Source organism: Watersipora subatra, chromosome 6 (assembly GCF_963576615.1).
Source record: "Watersipora subatra chromosome 6, tzWatSuba1.1, whole genome shotgun sequence".
In the NCBI taxonomy this organism is placed as follows: Eukaryota; Metazoa; Bryozoa; class Gymnolaemata; order Cheilostomatida; family Watersiporidae; genus Watersipora; species Watersipora subatra.
Genome location: NC_088713.1, coordinates 11,286,104 through 11,304,622, shown reverse-complemented (window position 1 = coordinate 11,304,622; position 18,519 = coordinate 11,286,104).

Here is an 18,519-nt window from a genome sequence, read left to right as displayed (position 1 = left end):
ACTGACTGTAAACAGAAGTAAGGAGCGCTTGCCGGGTTTTACTGCGCGGCAAAATACTAGCAAAGCATTATGGGATTTGTAGTATTAGCGGCACAGTATATACCGCGGGCCAGCTCTAATGCACATTTGATATGATCTCGCGGGCCAATTATAATCACACTGCGGGCCAAATTTGGCCCGCGGGCCTGAGTTTGACACATATGGTCTAATGGGTTTATGCCTTAAGATTCAAACATGTTAACCATAGCCGTTTTGCATTTAAAAATATCGAGCATCAACCTTTCAGTGTATATATCATAGTTATGTTTTAAGAAAAAGGAAAAATAACCAATGATTCATGTTATTTTCAAAAGCTCAAGCAGAGATAATAATATCCTTTGTGTACTTAGCTATGTGGTTAGGGCTTCTAGTCCACAATTAATCTCTGTCAACTGGCCCTATACTTGCGATTCTGACAGGTCTCCTAATCAGTCAAAGAGTTGTTTATTTGCTCTCTTCTTTCAAAGCTTTGTCTTCAATGCATGCCATCTCTTTGAGTTAAGTAAAATGGCTGTATGTTACTAGGTTGAATATTGACCTCCTTTGGCTGGTTGATATTTGCGTGTGTCACTTTTAGTTTCATTTTGTTTTATGTTGCCCTTTTCATAGTGTCCGCTGTCATTAGTCATTGCTTTTACAGTTGTCAGTAGTTCTATACCAACCGGCATTAGCTCCCTTTTGCCTTTTACAATTGATTTTGATACGTTAGCACAAAGTATAAAATGAATTGGTTTCACAACGTATGATTTCTGCTGAAGAAACAAGTTGCCATCTGAAGGTAAAAGGCCAGATCTTCTGCTTGCAAATAGGTAGTCTTGCAAACAATGTAACTAAAAGAAAATCGATCAAAATACTACTAACACCATCACAATAAAAATAGAGTTTTACATACTCTGCAGACTATGGTGGTACTAAAACATGTATATAACTTGTTACATTTTGGTGAGTCTTTTTCTCAAGCAATCCTTGAAGTATGCCCCTGCCATGTATCAAAATTTAGGGCTATAAGAAATAATGGCAATAAAGTATGTTCTTTCTACAATACTGTAATCTTAATAAGCATTGTTCAAAATATAATTAAAATAATTATGGTAATTCAAATGTTATGAGAGGTTAAAATTTGTGCCATACAGATTAAATACTGTTCCAATCAGTTTCTTCATTTTGCAGAGGCAGTGAGTGAAAGTCTGATGCAGAAGTTAAGAGAAAGAACAGTGAATGTTCAGCAATGTGATTATTCTTATCATTGGTGAAAAGTGAGTCATTTTGTAAATGCTTTAAAGTTTATTTAGAGCTTTGTAATAAAACAACCTATATATTATATAACTTCATATATTTATTTTAATAAATATATGAAGTTCTTTGCATTTTTTTATATTACTCAGAAGAAGGTGCGTGCCAGACCAACTTACTTTGTTCAATGCTGTTTTTATTAATTTTCTTGTTAGTTAGTAAACTTTTTTTTCAGGTTATGGTTGAAAAGATATGGTATCATAAAAATTTGTTTCCCATTTGCTCATAACTTTGGAATCATTGATTTTAAAGCTTGCAGAAATCTCAACCCCTAACTCCAAAAGAAAACATCTCTGTTTTGAATTGTTCGCTATTCAATGTTTGTCTACTATTTCTAGTTATAGCTCATAGTATATTAGGACTATGAAGTTGTGAGTATCTGAGAGTGTTAAGCTGGCTTGATTTTATTTTGTTATTTCATATGAGAAATATTTTCTTAGTTACTGGCAAATGAATAGACAAGCTCGGGTCCTAGAAAAACATTACCATTGTAGTTTTAGTTATTACAGTACCAATGTGGTGTTGCTTTGCTGGTTGTTCCTGGTCTCACAGGCTACATGACTTTGTGACTGACAGTTTTTCTTTCTTTCTTTAAAACACTTTTACGACCTTTTTTTAAATAGTTTGTCTATGTATGTTATACTGTAATGAAGTAAGTTTTATCTATATCATTGACAGAGTTTAAAACTGTTAGGTTCATAGGGCTTGCTAGTTAATAGAATACACTGTTTGGTTTAGTATAGAGCTTGTCTCCTTAAAATAGCACTGTTGCATCAGCAAAAACTTGTGCAAAATATTAGGAGTAAAATCCATATACATGAGCTATCGTTTCCATGACTCATGATAGACTATGACTAGTAGAAATATACATTATATCCACTTTTCACATTATAATAGCATACTTGTAGCTCATTGTGCAGTTGGTGGCATTTATAATCTGCTATATTGTTTGATCTGAGTGATTTAGCTGTTACGTAATCGTCTCCCAGTAATTGTCCAACTGTAAGTTGTTGTTGACTCTCCAAACATTACGTAGATTAGTTATGGCCATCATAGTGTTCCTTTCATTGTTATGTAATGTGCTTACGCTCTACCAGAATAGTTAACATATCTCATCTTTAATTCAATAGAATAGCTTGGTGGTGGTACAATTAGTTTAACCTGTTATCAGGGCTTTTTGACTCTTATCTACCCAAGCGTTATGATAAATCATTTTAGCACCTAAAATTGTTGCATTATTCCTGACCTACCATAAAACCTGAATTTGAATGCCATGGTAGCTCTATTTTAAACCAATGTCTTATAGTGACCGACAACCAAAAGTGAATTTCAATTAGAGGCTATTATTAATGTATGTTTCAAATAGCTCGTCAGACTTTTGAGAAAATAAATTTACCCCTTTTACACCCAAACCGATTTCACCTCTAGTTTGAACTCACATTTGGGCTGAGTGACAATAACCATTTTGAATAGAATAAAGCTGCTAACTTACCTGCTACTTTTTGTGCATCTTTAAATAAAAATGTATCAAGAAATAACTTTAAAAAGTTGATTTTTACCGCTGGCAACTAACCTATGATTATATTAGAGAGTGTGCCATGATTAGAAATTTGTAAAAATTTCTAATTCGTTTTAAATTTAAAAGTTTTCTTTCATTTTATAACTATGTTTAACAATGTTGCCTTGAAGCTCTATGCACTCATCAATATTTTTGCAAAAGTTTGCAGTCAAAACTGGCTTTTTAAGATCAATAGAGTAGGTTACAAGGGTCATACTTGGCTATCTCATTTAGCTTGCATGAAAAAACTAATTGTCATAAACAGGTAGGCCTACTGATTTTACCATTTATGACTCAGGGTCCGAAAAGTATAGCTTTATAATATACAGACCTTATCGTGTTATGCTAAGCAAACACTCAGTTACTATAACAATAAGTTCAACATTATTAAATCTTTCAGTATAATATTTTAAAATCAAATTATTTATTACAACCAATGACTGGAATTATATATTATAAAAATCCAAGTTCTTTATTTTTTGAAGACATGAGAAGACAACTCTGGTTCTTTACTTTGCCTAAAACTTTAATCCGCTAAATTACATTTCCTGGGTAGAAGAACTATTTGTATGCTCAAAACTGTTGATCATGCAAAATACAAATATATTTTTGAGAGTTTCTTCAGTGGTTAGCTGGATACTCGTGTTTGATTAAATGAAAACAAGATAAGGAGAATGTTTGCACATAGGCAGATTTCAATAACATTTTGGTGTCCCAATTTCAATTATAGAACAAAAGAGGCCTGTACTAGTTACAGTCACTTCCTCACAATTAATCATGTTTCCAGGGTCACTAAATAAACTCATAGATGCTAACTTCACAGCAGAGGACTGCTTACAAATTTGTTACTTATGCTGCAAAACAAGATATTTTGTCAAAAAATACCCATTTTTGTAAATTTTGGACAAAAATGGATAAAAACTGGATTTTGACCAAAGAACATAATACATGTATAATTTAATTATTTAAATCATAGATTTAAATCATAGATTTAAATCACCAATTGAAACCGTATATTTAAGAAATTTATCAAAAAATTTATGATTTTGTTCTGCCAACCCTGCCTGTCATACTCGGGCTTTCTTAAATGCTCTGCTATTACTACATATTTTTATTAAGTTTCTGTCTATCGATTTGTTGATTTATTACCCTGTCATATAAACATATTACTCATTAAGCTTCTGTCTACCGATTTGTTGATTTATTAGCTGGTGATATCATTTTTGGGTTTTAAATCCAAAGGTGTAGTAGGTGCTTCTCTTTTTTAGTATCTTAATAATAGCTGATATTAATAATATCTGATATTAGCTGATAATAGCTGATATTAGCTGATATTCTCTCTATAATCTAATGAGCCTTGCTGTCTGGTATCAATAATTATGTTTTGTATATATTTGCAGTTACCAAGGCCCTACATCCAGTGTAGTTTATTTGGCCTAGATAAACATTTTGTCAGGTGAGTCAAGTATTATGTGGGTGCGAGATCCAGACCATTTCCCATGTGACAAGGCATAGTCTATTATAGTTTTGCTTTGCACTTCCCCGCTAGTCTAATTGTAAGTGCTAGAATTGGCATTTTTGCTGTCATCGAAGTATATCCTGGTTATGACCTTTGATTTTTATGGGTGACCTTAGCGCTTTCGGTTATTGCTGAAAAATCAGGCGGTTTGCTTCTTGACTCAGCCTTCAATGTCTGTTACTTGGGTCATGTTGGTTATTTGCTGTTGAATGTTTTTTAATGCATTGCGCCATCATGCGAGAATCCCACTTATTGAGAAGGGTTTTGTGGTTTTTTATGTATTGTTTTGGTATCCTTTGTTTAACGATCCAACGTGTAGGACGAGGTCTACATGTTTGATTTTACATTTCTGGTTTTGGCATGCACCTGTCATATGAGTCAGCACTCATATCTGGCTCAAATCACTTGACTGTAATAAATCAATCAGCATCAAAGGTGGCAACTGTGTAGCTGAGAATATTCCCTTGAAAGTTTTCATTAGCAAAAATGCCGATGTTCCTTTTGTGCCATCAACAGTATGTACTAAATTCACCAACAAATGAGAGGCAATAGTTCCAGTGAAGAGCACATGGCACCATACAAAGTATGTTGCTTTTAGATAAGCCTGCCTGGCCAATAAAAACAACCCGTCACACTTTATAATACATATGTATTATGAAAAAAATTATGCCACAAGACAGATTTTTGTCAGGAATCGTTATTCATTTACAGGAAAAATGATCACTAGATGGTGGAAAATATGTCGAATGGATTAACAAAGTTTGAGCTTCTGGACAGATATCACAAAAAAACAGAAAGTTAAACAAAAAACAAACACAGCGTTTACGAATAAATTGTTCTGATGACAGTTTTAACGGTGAATAATATAATTATTTCTTTGATTCATTTCATGTTGAGTAATAATACTAGTATTTTACTACTCTAAAAATAAATCCCTATATGTAATATCATACATCTGTGATGCACAATTATAGTTTGAATCTTATTTTATTATTAGTCTTGCCATAATTCAGAAGCAACCAGTGAAGCCTGGCTCCCAAACAAGCCGCAAACACCCGTGTTACAATGGTATTTGCAGTATACCGTCGCATGACTATCGCGTAGTCATCTGTGAAGAAATGAGAATTTATGTGTCGAGTACTGGCGGTAGTTGCGGGCAGTCAACACTAGTGCTCTTTGCTAGTAAACCTTTGCAAGGGGTCGCAGGCAAATCTATCATGAAATGCATAATACAACCAATCGCCAGCTCTTTCAAAACAACATGGTGAATAGCTCATTTTTGCATAGACCAGCGGCACAGCTTCGTGTGAACATAAGTCGTCGAGCCTAGCGCCGCACTGTTCTGCTGTTTGAGATTACGCTGTCTCACAGCTGTTATGAGAACCTGGCTTCAATATATAACATGTTTTTGAAGGTAAGGTCAAATGTGATTATTCAATCTATTTGTCAACATATATCACATCATTGGGTGTTGAGCTAGTGAAATGAACAAGTTACCTGACTGCTTAATTGTTGAACTCTTTGTAGTGGCTTAAGAAATAAAACTATTCACTGATTCGCTGCCAGAAATACTGGAATTTAAAAAGTTTTAAAACATATGCATTACTTTTAAACATTTGATACGTTATATTATACAATTGTTTTAAATTCTCTGGACACTCAACATATTTTTTCTAAAGAGATCAGTGGGGTTTGAACATGTCTTCAAGTAAATGTAACCATTACTGCAAGGTCTTTGTTAAAGCATTGTTAACTGATTATTTCGTCTATCATGTTTAAAAGAAGTTTATTATATTAAATTCTTGTAGGCTCATAGTTGAAAGTGTGTAGCAGCGGGGGGTTGGTAAGATGCCCAGTTAAAATTTAAACCAGAGAAACAATTCCTTAAGCTTTTGCTGAGGTAAATGATCATAAGTTTTAACGTACTCGAAGCATGGGCTCATTTTCCTAAAAAAATTTTGCAAACTGGGGCCATAGTAGCCCATCATTGTTGCTAATTGCCCAAACTTAATGCTTATTTGAGTGAAACTGTACACATGTCTTATGATGCAGCAACTTATTTATCTACATTAATGTAGAGCTGATAATTTTTAATGTTAGTAGTGCTTATAAATGTCTGTGATCTATAATATAGAGAATAATATCTATAATATATATAAATGTATTGATCTATCTATACACAAAAGGTGAAACAGGACATCCATTGAAAATGACAGCCAGGGTTGAAAAGACTAAAATAATAATGACACTAACATTAAAAACAATTTCACAACGCTCCTTTGTCCGCGGTGCCCCCTACTACATACATCCCTTGTTGAATATTTTCTTGAGCATTTGGTTCTCAAGCTAATGCTAACAACATTGTATGTTCTTATTGTGTTTCAACATTTAGGCTAACAAAAATTCATTTCAAGAAAATCTGTGATTTGTAGATTAAAATCTCCATAATAAAGCAAAATTTTAATGTAACTACAATGTATTGCATCTAAATTCATAAACCTTGTTCTTGCTTGTAGTTGATTAATTTTTAATTTAGATAGACTGCTATAAAAGTTTCATAGTTTGAAACCTGTGGCATCCTGCGACAATGACATCCTGGTGACAATGATCATATTTATTATTTTTTGTACCTAGTGTTTTTAAGATGTCTGCTCTGATAACTGCAGGAGTATGCTGATCTAGTCATGGATAACATTTGATTGAAATATACTATTCCAAGCATAATTTATTTAGTTAGCTTCTGTGCTGATCACTATACAAAAGTTTTTTTTATTTGACTTTGGCTATTTTGTATATTATGCTATTTTCTTGTTTATGACTACAGTATACTAATTGTGTTCATAACTTCCTGGTCATTGATATATTTAAAGGCTGTTGAAGATTCATAAGTGCAATTGTTATTTAGGTTTGCATAATCCAATTATCTACATGATGATAATTATGTTTAATAATATTTTAGAATAGATCATGCTCTGACAATGTTTGTGATATATATATACACAAAGTGTGAAACCGAAAATCCCAATGGCCATCTATTAAAGCAACATTTGAGTGGTTTGCGAAACATAGTAGATGGCGATCCATTAAATTGCTTCATCTGGCAGTAGCATTGAGCGAAGGTCTGATGTGGCATCTAAGGATAAGAACAGTATATTCCAGGCCATGTGATAATTTATCTCTTCAATCGAAGGTGCATCAGGTGCGTCTTTCAATGTTTATTTATAGCTCTCTATTACACAGCTAGTCTGACCTCCTTTCTATTCTTATTTTGTACCACAAAGGTGATTATCAGAACCTGCCATGCTAATAGTAGCTGATGCACTAGTGCCATGCTAGTAATAGCTGATGCATTAGTTCCATGCTAGTAATAACTTATTCACTAGTGCCATGTTAGTAATAACTGATGCACTAGTACCATGCTAGTAAAGGCTGATGCACTAGTGCCAGGCTTGTAATAGCTGATGCACTAGTGTCATGCTAGTAAAAGCTGATGCACTAGTGCCATGTTAGTAATAGCTGATGCACTAGTGCCATGCTAGTAATGGCTGATGAACTAGTGCCATGCTAGTAATAGCTGCTGCACAGGTGCCATGCTAGTAAAAGCTGATGCACTAGTGCTATGCTAGTAATAGCTGATGCATTAGTTCCATGCTAGTAATAACTTATTCACTGGTGCCATGTTAGTAATAACTGATGCACTAGTGCCATGCTAGTAATACCTGATGCAGTAGTACCATGCAAGTAATAGCTGATGCACTAGTACCATGCTAGTAACAGCTGATGCACTAGTACCATGCTAGTAAAAGCTGATGAACTAGTACCATGCTAGTAATAGCTGATGCACTAGTGCCATGATAGTGATAGCTGATGCACTAGTGCCATGCTAGTAATAGCTGATGCATTAGTACAATGCTAGTAATAGCTGAAGCACTAGTACCATGCTAGTAATAGCTGATGCACTTTTGCCATGCTAGTAATAGCTGATGCACTAGTGCCATGTTAGTAATAGCTGATGCACTAGTGCCATGCTAATAATCGCTATGCACTAGTGCCATGATAGTGATAGCTGATGCACTAGTGCCATGCTAGTAATAGCTGATGCATTAGTACCATGCTAGTTATAGCTGATGCACTAGTGCCATGTTAGTAATAGCTGATGCACTTTTGCCATGCTAGTAATAGCTGATGCATTAGTACCATGCTAGTAATAGCTGATGCACTAGTGCCATGTTAGTAATAGCTGATGCACTAGTGCCATGCTAATAATCGCTATGCACTAGTGCCATGATAGTGATAGCTGATGCACTAGTGCCATGCTAGTAATAGCTGATGCATTAGTACCATGCTAGTTATAGCTGATGCACTAGTGCCATGTTAGTAATAGCTGATGCACTAGTGCCATGCTAGTAATAGCTGATGCATTAGTACCATGCTAGTAATAGCTGATGCACTAGTGCCATGTTAGTAATAGCTGATGCACTAGTGCCATGCTAATAATCGCTATGCACTAGTGCCATGATAGTGATAGCTGATGCACTAGTTCCATGCTAGTAATAGCTGATGCATTAGTACCATGCTAGTTATAGCTGATGCACTAGTGCCATGTTAGTAATAGCTGATGCACTTTTGCCATGCTAGTAATAGCTGATGCACTAGTGCCATGTTAGTAATAGCTGATGCACTAGTGCCATGCTAGTAATAAATGATGCATTAGTACCATGCTAGTAATAGCTGATGCACTAGTGTCATGTTAGTAATAGCTGATGCACTAGTGCCATGCTAATAATCGCTATGCACTAGTACCATGATAGTGATAGCTGATGCACTAGTGTCATGTTAGTAATAGCTGATGCACTAGTGCCATGCTAGTAATAGCTGATGCATTAGTACCATGCTAGTAATAGCTGATGCACTAGTGCCATGTTAGTAATAGCTGATGCACTAGTACCATGCTAATAATCGCTATGCACTAGTGCCATGCTAGTAATAGCTGATGCATTAGTACCATGCTAGTTATAGCTGATGCACTAGTACCATGTTAGTAATAACTGATGCACTAGTGCCATGCTAGTAATAGCTGATGCACTAGTGCCTTGTTAGTAATAGCTGATACACTAGTGCCATGCTAGTAATAGCTGATGCACTAGTGCCATGTTAGTAAAAGCTGATGCACTAGTACCATGCTATTAATAGCTGATGCACTAGTGCCATGCTAGTAATAGCTATGCACTAGTGCCATGTTAGTAAAGGCTGATGCACTAGTGCTATGTTAGTAATAGATGATGCATTAGCACCATGCTAGTAATAGCTGATGCACTAGTACCATGCTATAAATAGCTGATGCATTAGCAACATGCTAACAAATGCTGATACACTAGTGCCATGCTAGTAATAGCTGATGCACTAGTGCCATGCTAGTAATAGCTGATGCACTAGTGCCATGCTAGTAACAGCTGATGCACTAGTACCATGCTAGTAAAAGCTGATGAACTAGTACCATGCTAGTAATAGCTGATGCATTAGTACCAAGCTAGTAAAAGCTGATGAACTAGTACCATGCTATTAATAGCTGATGCACTAGTGCCATGCTAGTAACAGCTGATGCACTAGTACCATGCTAGTAAAAGCTGATGAACTAGTACCATGCTAGTAATAGCTGATGTATTAGTACCATGCTAGTAATAGCTGATGCACTAGTGCCATGCTAGTAAAAGCTGATGCACTTTTGTCATGCTAGTAATAGCTGATGCACTAGTGCCATGTTAGTAATAGCTGATGCACTAGCGCCATGCTAGTAATAGCTGATGCATTAGTACCATGCTAGTAATAGCTGATGCACTACTGCCATGCTAGTAATAGCTGGTGCACTAGTGCCATGTTATTAATAGCTGATGCACTAGTGCCATGCTAGTAATCGCTATGCACTAGTGCTTTGATAGTGATAGCTGATGCACTAGTGCCATGCTAGTAATAGCTGATGCATTAGTACCATGCTAGCTATAGCTGATGCACTACTGCCATGCTAGTAATAGCTGGTGCACTAGTGCCATGCTAGTAATAGCTGATGCACTAGGGCCATGCTAGTAATAGCTGATGCACTAGTACCATGTTAGTAATAACTGATGCACTAGTGCCATGCTAGTAATAGCTGATGCACTAGTGCCTTGTTAGTAATAGCTGATCCACTAGTGCCATGCTAGTAATAGCTGATGCACTAGTGCCATGCTAGTAATAGCTGATGCATTAGTACCATGCTAGTAATAGCAGATACACTAGTGCCATGCTAGGAATAGCTGATGCACTAGTACCATGTTAGTAATAGCTGATGCACTAGTGCCATGCTAGTAATAGCTGATGTACTAGTGCCATGTTAGTAATAGCTGATGCATTAGTACAATGCAAGTAATAGCTGAAGCACTAGTACCATGTTAGTAATAGCTGATGCACTAGTGCCATGCTAGTAATAGCTGATGCACTTTTGCCATGCTAGTAATAGCGGATGCACTAGTGCCATGCTAATAATCGCTATGCACTAGTACCATGCTAGTAATAGCTGATGCATTAGTACCATGCTAGTAATAGCTGAAGCACTAGTACCATGTTAGTAATAGCTGATGCACTAGTGCCATGCTAGTAATAGCTGATGCACTTTTGCCATGCTAGTAATAGCTGATGCACTAGTGCCATGTTAGTAATAGCTGATGCACTAGTGCCATGCTAGTAAAAGCTGATGCATTAGTACCATGCTAGTAATAGCTGATGCACTAGTGCCATGTTAGTAATAGCTGATGCACTAGTGCCATGCTAGTAATCGCTATGCACTAGTGCCATGATAGTGATAGCTGATGCACTAGTGCCATGCTAGTAATAGCTGATGCATTAGTACCATGCTAGTTATAGCTGATGCACTACTGCCATGCTAGTAATAGCTGGTGCACTAGTGCCATGCTAGTAATAGCTGATGCACTAGGGCCATGCTAGTAATAGCTGATGCACTAGTACCATGTTAGTAATAACTGATGCACTAGTGCCATGCTAGTAATAGCTGATGTACTAGTGCCTTGTTAGTAATAGCTGATCCACTAGTGCCATGCTAGTAATAGCTCATGCATTAGTACCATGCTAGTAATAGCTGATGCACTAGTGCCATGTTAGTAATAGCTGATGCACTAGTACCATGCTAATAATCGCTATGCACTAGTGCCATGCTAGTAATAGCTGATGCATTAGTACCATGCTAGTTATAGCTGATGCACTAGTACCATGTTAGTAATAACTGATGCACTAGTGCCATGCTAGTAATAGCTGATGCACTAGTGCCTTGTTAGTAATAGCTGATACACTAGTGCCATGCTAGTAATAGCTGATGCACTAGTGCCATGTTAGTAAAAGCTGATGCACTAGTACCATGCTATTAATAGCTGATGCACTAGTGCCATGCTAGTAATAGCTATGCACTAGTGCCATGTTAGTAAAGGCTGATGCACTAGTGCTATGTTAGTAATAGATGATGCATTAGCACCATGCTAGTAATAGCTGATGCACTAGTACCATGCTATAAATAGCTGATGCATTAGCAACATGCTAACAAATGCTGATACACTAGTGCCATGCTAGTAATAGCTGATGCACTAGTGCCATGCTAGTAATAGCTGATGCACTAGTGCCATGCTAGTAACAGCTGATGCACTAGTACCATGCTAGTAAAAGCTGATGAACTAGTACCATGCTAGTAATAGCTGATGCATTAGTACCAAGCTAGTAAAAGCTGATGAACTAGTACCATGCTATTAATAGCTGATGCACTAGTGCCATGCTAGTAACAGCTGATGCACTAGTACCATGCTAGTAAAAGCTGATGAACTAGTACCATGCTAGTAATAGCTGATGTATTAGTACCATGCTAGTAATAGCTGATGCACTAGTGCCATGCTAGTAAAAGCTGATGCACTTTTGTCATGCTAGTAATAGCTGATGCACTAGTGCCATGTTAGTAATAGCTGATGCACTAGCGCCATGCTAGTAATAGCTGATGCATTAGTACCATGCTAGTAATAGCTGATGCACTACTGCCATGCTAGTAATAGCTGGTGCACTAGTGCCATGTTATTAATAGCTGATGCACTAGTGCCATGCTAGTAATCGCTATGCACTAGTGCTTTGATAGTGATAGCTGATGCACTAGTGCCATGCTAGTAATAGCTGATGCATTAGTACCATGCTAGCTATAGCTGATGCACTACTGCCATGCTAGTAATAGCTGGTGCACTAGTGCCATGCTAGTAATAGCTGATGCACTAGGGCCATGCTAGTAATAGCTGATGCACTAGTACCATGTTAGTAATAACTGATGCACTAGTGCCATGCTAGTAATAGCTGATGCACTAGTGCCTTGTTAGTAATAGCTGATCCACTAGTGCCATGCTAGTAATAGCTGATGCACTAGTGCCATGCTAGTAATAGCTGATGCATTAGTACCATGCTAGTAATAGCAGATACACTAGTGCCATGCTAGGAATAGCTGATGCACTAGTACCATGTTAGTAATAGCTGATGCACTAGTGCCATGCTAGTAATAGCTGATGTACTAGTGCCATGTTAGTAATAGCTGATGCATTAGTACAATGCAAGTAATAGCTGAAGCACTAGTACCATGTTAGTAATAGCTGATGCACTAGTGCCATGCTAGTAATAGCTGATGCACTTTTGCCATGCTAGTAATAGCGGATGCACTAGTGCCATGCTAATAATCGCTATGCACTAGTACCATGCTAGTAATAGCTGATGCATTAGTACCATGCTAGTAATAGCTGAAGCACTAGTACCATGTTAGTAATAGCTGATGCACTAGTGCCATGCTAGTAATAGCTGATGCACTTTTGCCATGCTAGTAATAGCTGATGCACTAGTGCCATGTTAGTAATAGCTGATGCACTAGTGCCATGCTAGTAAAAGCTGATGCATTAGTACCATGCTAGTAATAGCTGATGCACTAGTGCCATGTTAGTAATAGCTGATGCACTAGTGCCATGCTAGTAATCGCTATGCACTAGTGCCATGATAGTGATAGCTGATGCACTAGTGCCATGCTAGTAATAGCTGATGCATTAGTACCATGCTAGTTATAGCTGATGCACTACTGCCATGCTAGTAATAGCTGGTGCACTAGTGCCATGCTAGTAATAGCTGATGCACTAGGGCCATGCTAGTAATAGCTGATGCACTAGTACCATGTTAGTAATAACTGATGCACTAGTGCCATGCTAGTAATAGCTGATGTACTAGTGCCTTGTTAGTAATAGCTGATCCACTAGTGCCATGCTAGTAATAGCTCATGCACTAGTGCCATGCTAGTAATAGCTGATACATTAGTTCCATGCTAGTAATAACTTACTCACTAGTGCCATGATAGTGAGAACTGAAGCACAAGTGCCATGTTAGTAAAAGCTGATGCACTAGTACCATGCTATTAATAGCTGATGCACTAGTGCCATGCTAGTAATAGCTGATGCACAGGTGCCATGCTAGTAATAGCTGATGCACTAGTACCATGCTAGTAATAGCTGATGCACTAGTGCCATGCTAGTAATAGCTGATACACTAGTGCCATGCTAGTAATAGCTGATGCACTAGTGCCATGCTAGTAATAGCTGATACACTAGTGCCATGCTAGTAATAGCTGATGCACTAGTGCCATGTTAGTAAAAGCTGATGCACTAGTACCATGCTATCAATAGCTGATGCACTAGTGCCATGCTAGTAATAGCTATGCACTAGTGCCATGTTAGTAAAGGCTGATGCACTAGTGCTATGTTAGTAATAGCTGATGCATTAGCACCATGCTAGTAATATCTGATGCACTAGTACCATGCTATAAATAGCTGATGCATTAGCAACATGCTAGCAATAGCTGATACACTAGTGCCATGCTAGTAATAGCTGATGCACTAGTGCCATGTTAGTAAAAGCTGATGCACAGGTGCCATGCTAGTAATAGTTGATGCAATAGTACCATGGTAGCAATAGCTGATGCACTAGTGCCATGCTAGTAATAGCTGATACACTAGTGCCATGCTAGTAATAGCTGATGCACTAGTGCCATGTTAGTAAAAGCTGATGCACTAGTACCATGCTATTAATAGCTGATGCACTAGTGCCATGCTAGTAATAGCTATGCACTAGTGCCATGTTAGTAAAGGCTGATGCACTAGTGCTATGTTAGTAATAGATGATGCATTAGCACCATGCTAGTAATAGCTGATGCACTAGTACCATGCTATAAATAGCTGATGCATTAGCAACATGCTAACAATAGCTGATACACTAGTGCCATGCTAGTAATAGCTGATGCACTAGTGCCATGCTAGTAATAGCTGATGCACTAGGGCCATGCTAGTAACAGCTGATGCACTAGTACCATGCTAGTAAAAGCTGATGAACTAGTACCATGCTAGTAATAGCTGATGCATTAGTACCAAGCTAGTAAAAGCTGATGAAATAGTACCATGCTATTAATAGCTGATGCACTAGTGCCATGCTAGTAACAGCTGATGCACTAGTACCATGCTAGTAAAAGCTGATGAACTAGTACCATGCTAGTAATAGCTGATGCATTAGTACCATGCTAGTAAAAGCTGATGAACTAGTACCATGCTAGTAATAGCTGATGTATTAGTACCATGCTAGTAATAGCTGATGCACTAGTGCCATGCTAGTAATAGCTGATGCACTTTTGTCATGCTAGTAATAGCTGATGCACTAGTGCCATGTTAGTAATAGCTGATGCACTAGCGCCATGCTAGTAATAGCTGATGCATTAGTACCATGCTAGTAATAGCTGATGCACTACTGCCATGCTAGTAATAGCTGGTGCACTAGTGCCATGTTATTAATAGCTGATGCACTAGTGCCATGCTAGTAATCGCTATGCACTAGTGCTTTGATAGTGATAGCTGATGCACTAGTGCCATGCTAGTAATAGCTGATGCATTAGTACCATGCTAGCTATAGCTGATGCACTACTGCCATGCTAGTAATAGCTGGTGCACTAGTGCCATGCTAGTAATAGCTGATGCACTAGGGCCATGCTAGTAATAGCTGATGCACTAGTACCATGTTAGTAATAACTGATGCACTAGTGCCATGCTAGTAATAGCTGATGCACTAGTGCCTTGTTAGTAATAGCTGATCCACTAGTGCCATGCTAGTAATAGCTGATGCACTAGTGCCATGCTAGTAATAGCTGATGCATTAGTACCATGCTAGTAATAGCAGATACACTAGTGCCATGCTAGGAATAGCTGATGCACTAGTACCATGTTAGTAATAGCTGATGCACTAGTGCCATGCTAGTAATAGCTGATGCATTAGTACCATGCTAGTAATAGCTGATGCACTAGTACCATGATAGTAATAGCTGATGCACTAGTACCATGCTATTAATAGCTGATGCAGTACTGCCATGTTAGTAATAACTGATGCACTAGTGCCATGCTAGTAATAGCTGATGCAGTACTGCCATGTTAGTATTGGCTGATGCACTAGTGCCATGCTAGTAATAGCTGATGCACTAGTACCATGCTAGTAATACCTGATGCACTAGCACCATGCTAGTAATAGCTGATGCACTAGTGCCATGCTAGTAATAGCTGATACACTAGTGCCATGTTAGTAATAGCTGATGTACTAGTGCCATGTTAGTAATAGCTGATACACTAGTGCCATGCTAGTAATAGCTGATGCATTAGCACCATGCTAGCAATAGCTGATACACTAGTGCCATGCTATTAATAGCTGATGCACTAGTGCCTTGCTAGTAATCGCTGATGCACTAGTACCATGTTAGTAATAGCTGATGCGCTAGTGCCATGCTAGTAATCGCTATGCACTAGTGCCATGATAGTGATAGCTGATGCACTAGTGCCATGCTAGTAATAGCTGATGCATTAGTACCATGCTAGTTATAGCTGGTGCACTACTGCCATGCTAGTAATAGCTGATGCTGTAGTACCATGATAGTAATAGCTGATGCACTAGTGTCATGGTAGTAATAGCTGATGCACTAGTGCCATGCTATTAATAGCTGGTGCACTAGTGCTATGTTAGTAATAGCTGATGCATTAGTACCATGCTAGTAATAGCTGATGCATTAGTACCATGATAGTAATACCTGATGCAGTAGTACCATGCAAGTAATAGCTGATGCACTAGTACCATGCTAGTAACAGCTGATGCACTAGTACCAGGCTAGTGAAAGCTGATGCACTAGTGCCATGTTAGTAAAAGCTGATGCACTAGTGCCATGCTAGTAATAGCTGATGCATTAGTACCATGCTAGTAATAGCTGATGCTGTAGTACCATGATAGTAAAAGCTGATGCACTAGTGCCATGCTAGTAATAGCTGATGTACTAGTGCCTTGTTAGTAATAGCTGATCCACTAGTGCCACGCTAGTAATAGCTCATGCACTAGTGCCATGCTAGTAATAGCTGATACATTAGTTCCATGCCAGTAATAACTTATTCACTAGTGCAATGATAGTGATAACTGAAGCACTAGTGCCATGTTAGTAGAAGCTGATGCACTAGTACCATGCTATTAATAGCTGATGCACTAGTGCCATGCTAGTAATAGCTGATGCACTAGTGCCATGCTAGTAATAGCTGATGCACAGGTGCCATGTTAGTAATAGCTGATGCATTAGTACAATGCTAGTAATAGCTGAAGCACTAGTACCATGTTAGTAATAGCTGATGCACTAGTGCCATGCTAGTAATAGCTGATGCACTTTTGCCATGCTAGTAATAGCGGATGCACTAGTGCCATGCTAATAATCGCTATGCACTAGTACCATGCTAGTAATAGCTGATGCATTAGTACCATGCTAGTAATAGCTGAAGCACTAGTACCATGTTAGTAATAGCTGATGCACTAGTGCCATGTTAGTAATAGCTGATGCACTAGTGCCATGCTATTAATCGCTATGCACTAGTGCCATGATAGTGATAGCTGATGCACTAGTGCCATGCTAGTAATAGCTGATGCATTAGTACCATGCTAGTTATAGCTGATGCACTACTGCCATGCTAGTAATAGCTGGTGCACTAGTGCCATGCTAGTAATAGCTGATGCACTAGGGCCATGCTAGTAATAGCTGATGCACTAGTACCATGTTAGTAATAACTGATGCACTAGTGCCATGCTAGTAATAGCTGATGTACTAGTGCCTTGTTAGTAATAGCTGATCCACTAGTGCCATGCTAGTATTAGCTCATGCACTATTGCCATGCTAGTAATAGCTGATACATTAGTTCCATGATAGTAATAACTTATTCACTAGTGCCACGATAGTGATAACTGAAGCACTAGTGCCATGTTAGTAAAAGCTGATGCACTAGTACCATGCTATTAATAGCTGATGCACTAGTGCCATGCTAGTAATAGCTGATGCACAGGTGCCATGCTAGTAATAGCTGATGCACTAGTACCATGCTAGTAATAGCTGATGCACTAGTGCCATGCTAGTAATAGCTGATACACTAGTGCCATGCTAGTAATAGCTGATGCACTAGTGCCATGCTAGTAATAGCTGATACACTAGTGCCATGCTAGTAATAGCTGATGCACTAGTGCCATGTTAGTAAAAGCTGATGCACTAGTACCATGCTATCAATAGCTGATGCACTAGTGCCATGCTAGTAATAGCTATGCACTAGTGCCATGTTAGTAAAGGCTGATGCACTAGTGCTATGTTAGTAATAGCTGATGCATTAGCACCATGCTAGTAATAGCTGATGCACTAGTACCATGCTATAAATAGCTGATGCATTACCAACATGCTAGCAATAGCTGATACACTAGTGCCATGCTAGTAATAGCTGATGCACTAGTGCCATGTTAGTAAAAGCTGATGCACAGGTGCCATGCTAGTAATAGTTGATGCAATAGTACCATGGTAGCAATAGCTGATGCACTAGTGCCATGCTAGTAATAGCTGATACACTAGTGCCATGCTAGTAATAGCTGATGCACTAGTGCCATGTTAGTAAAAGCTGATGCACTAGTACCATGCCATTAATAGCTGATGCACTAGTGCCATGCTAGTAATAGC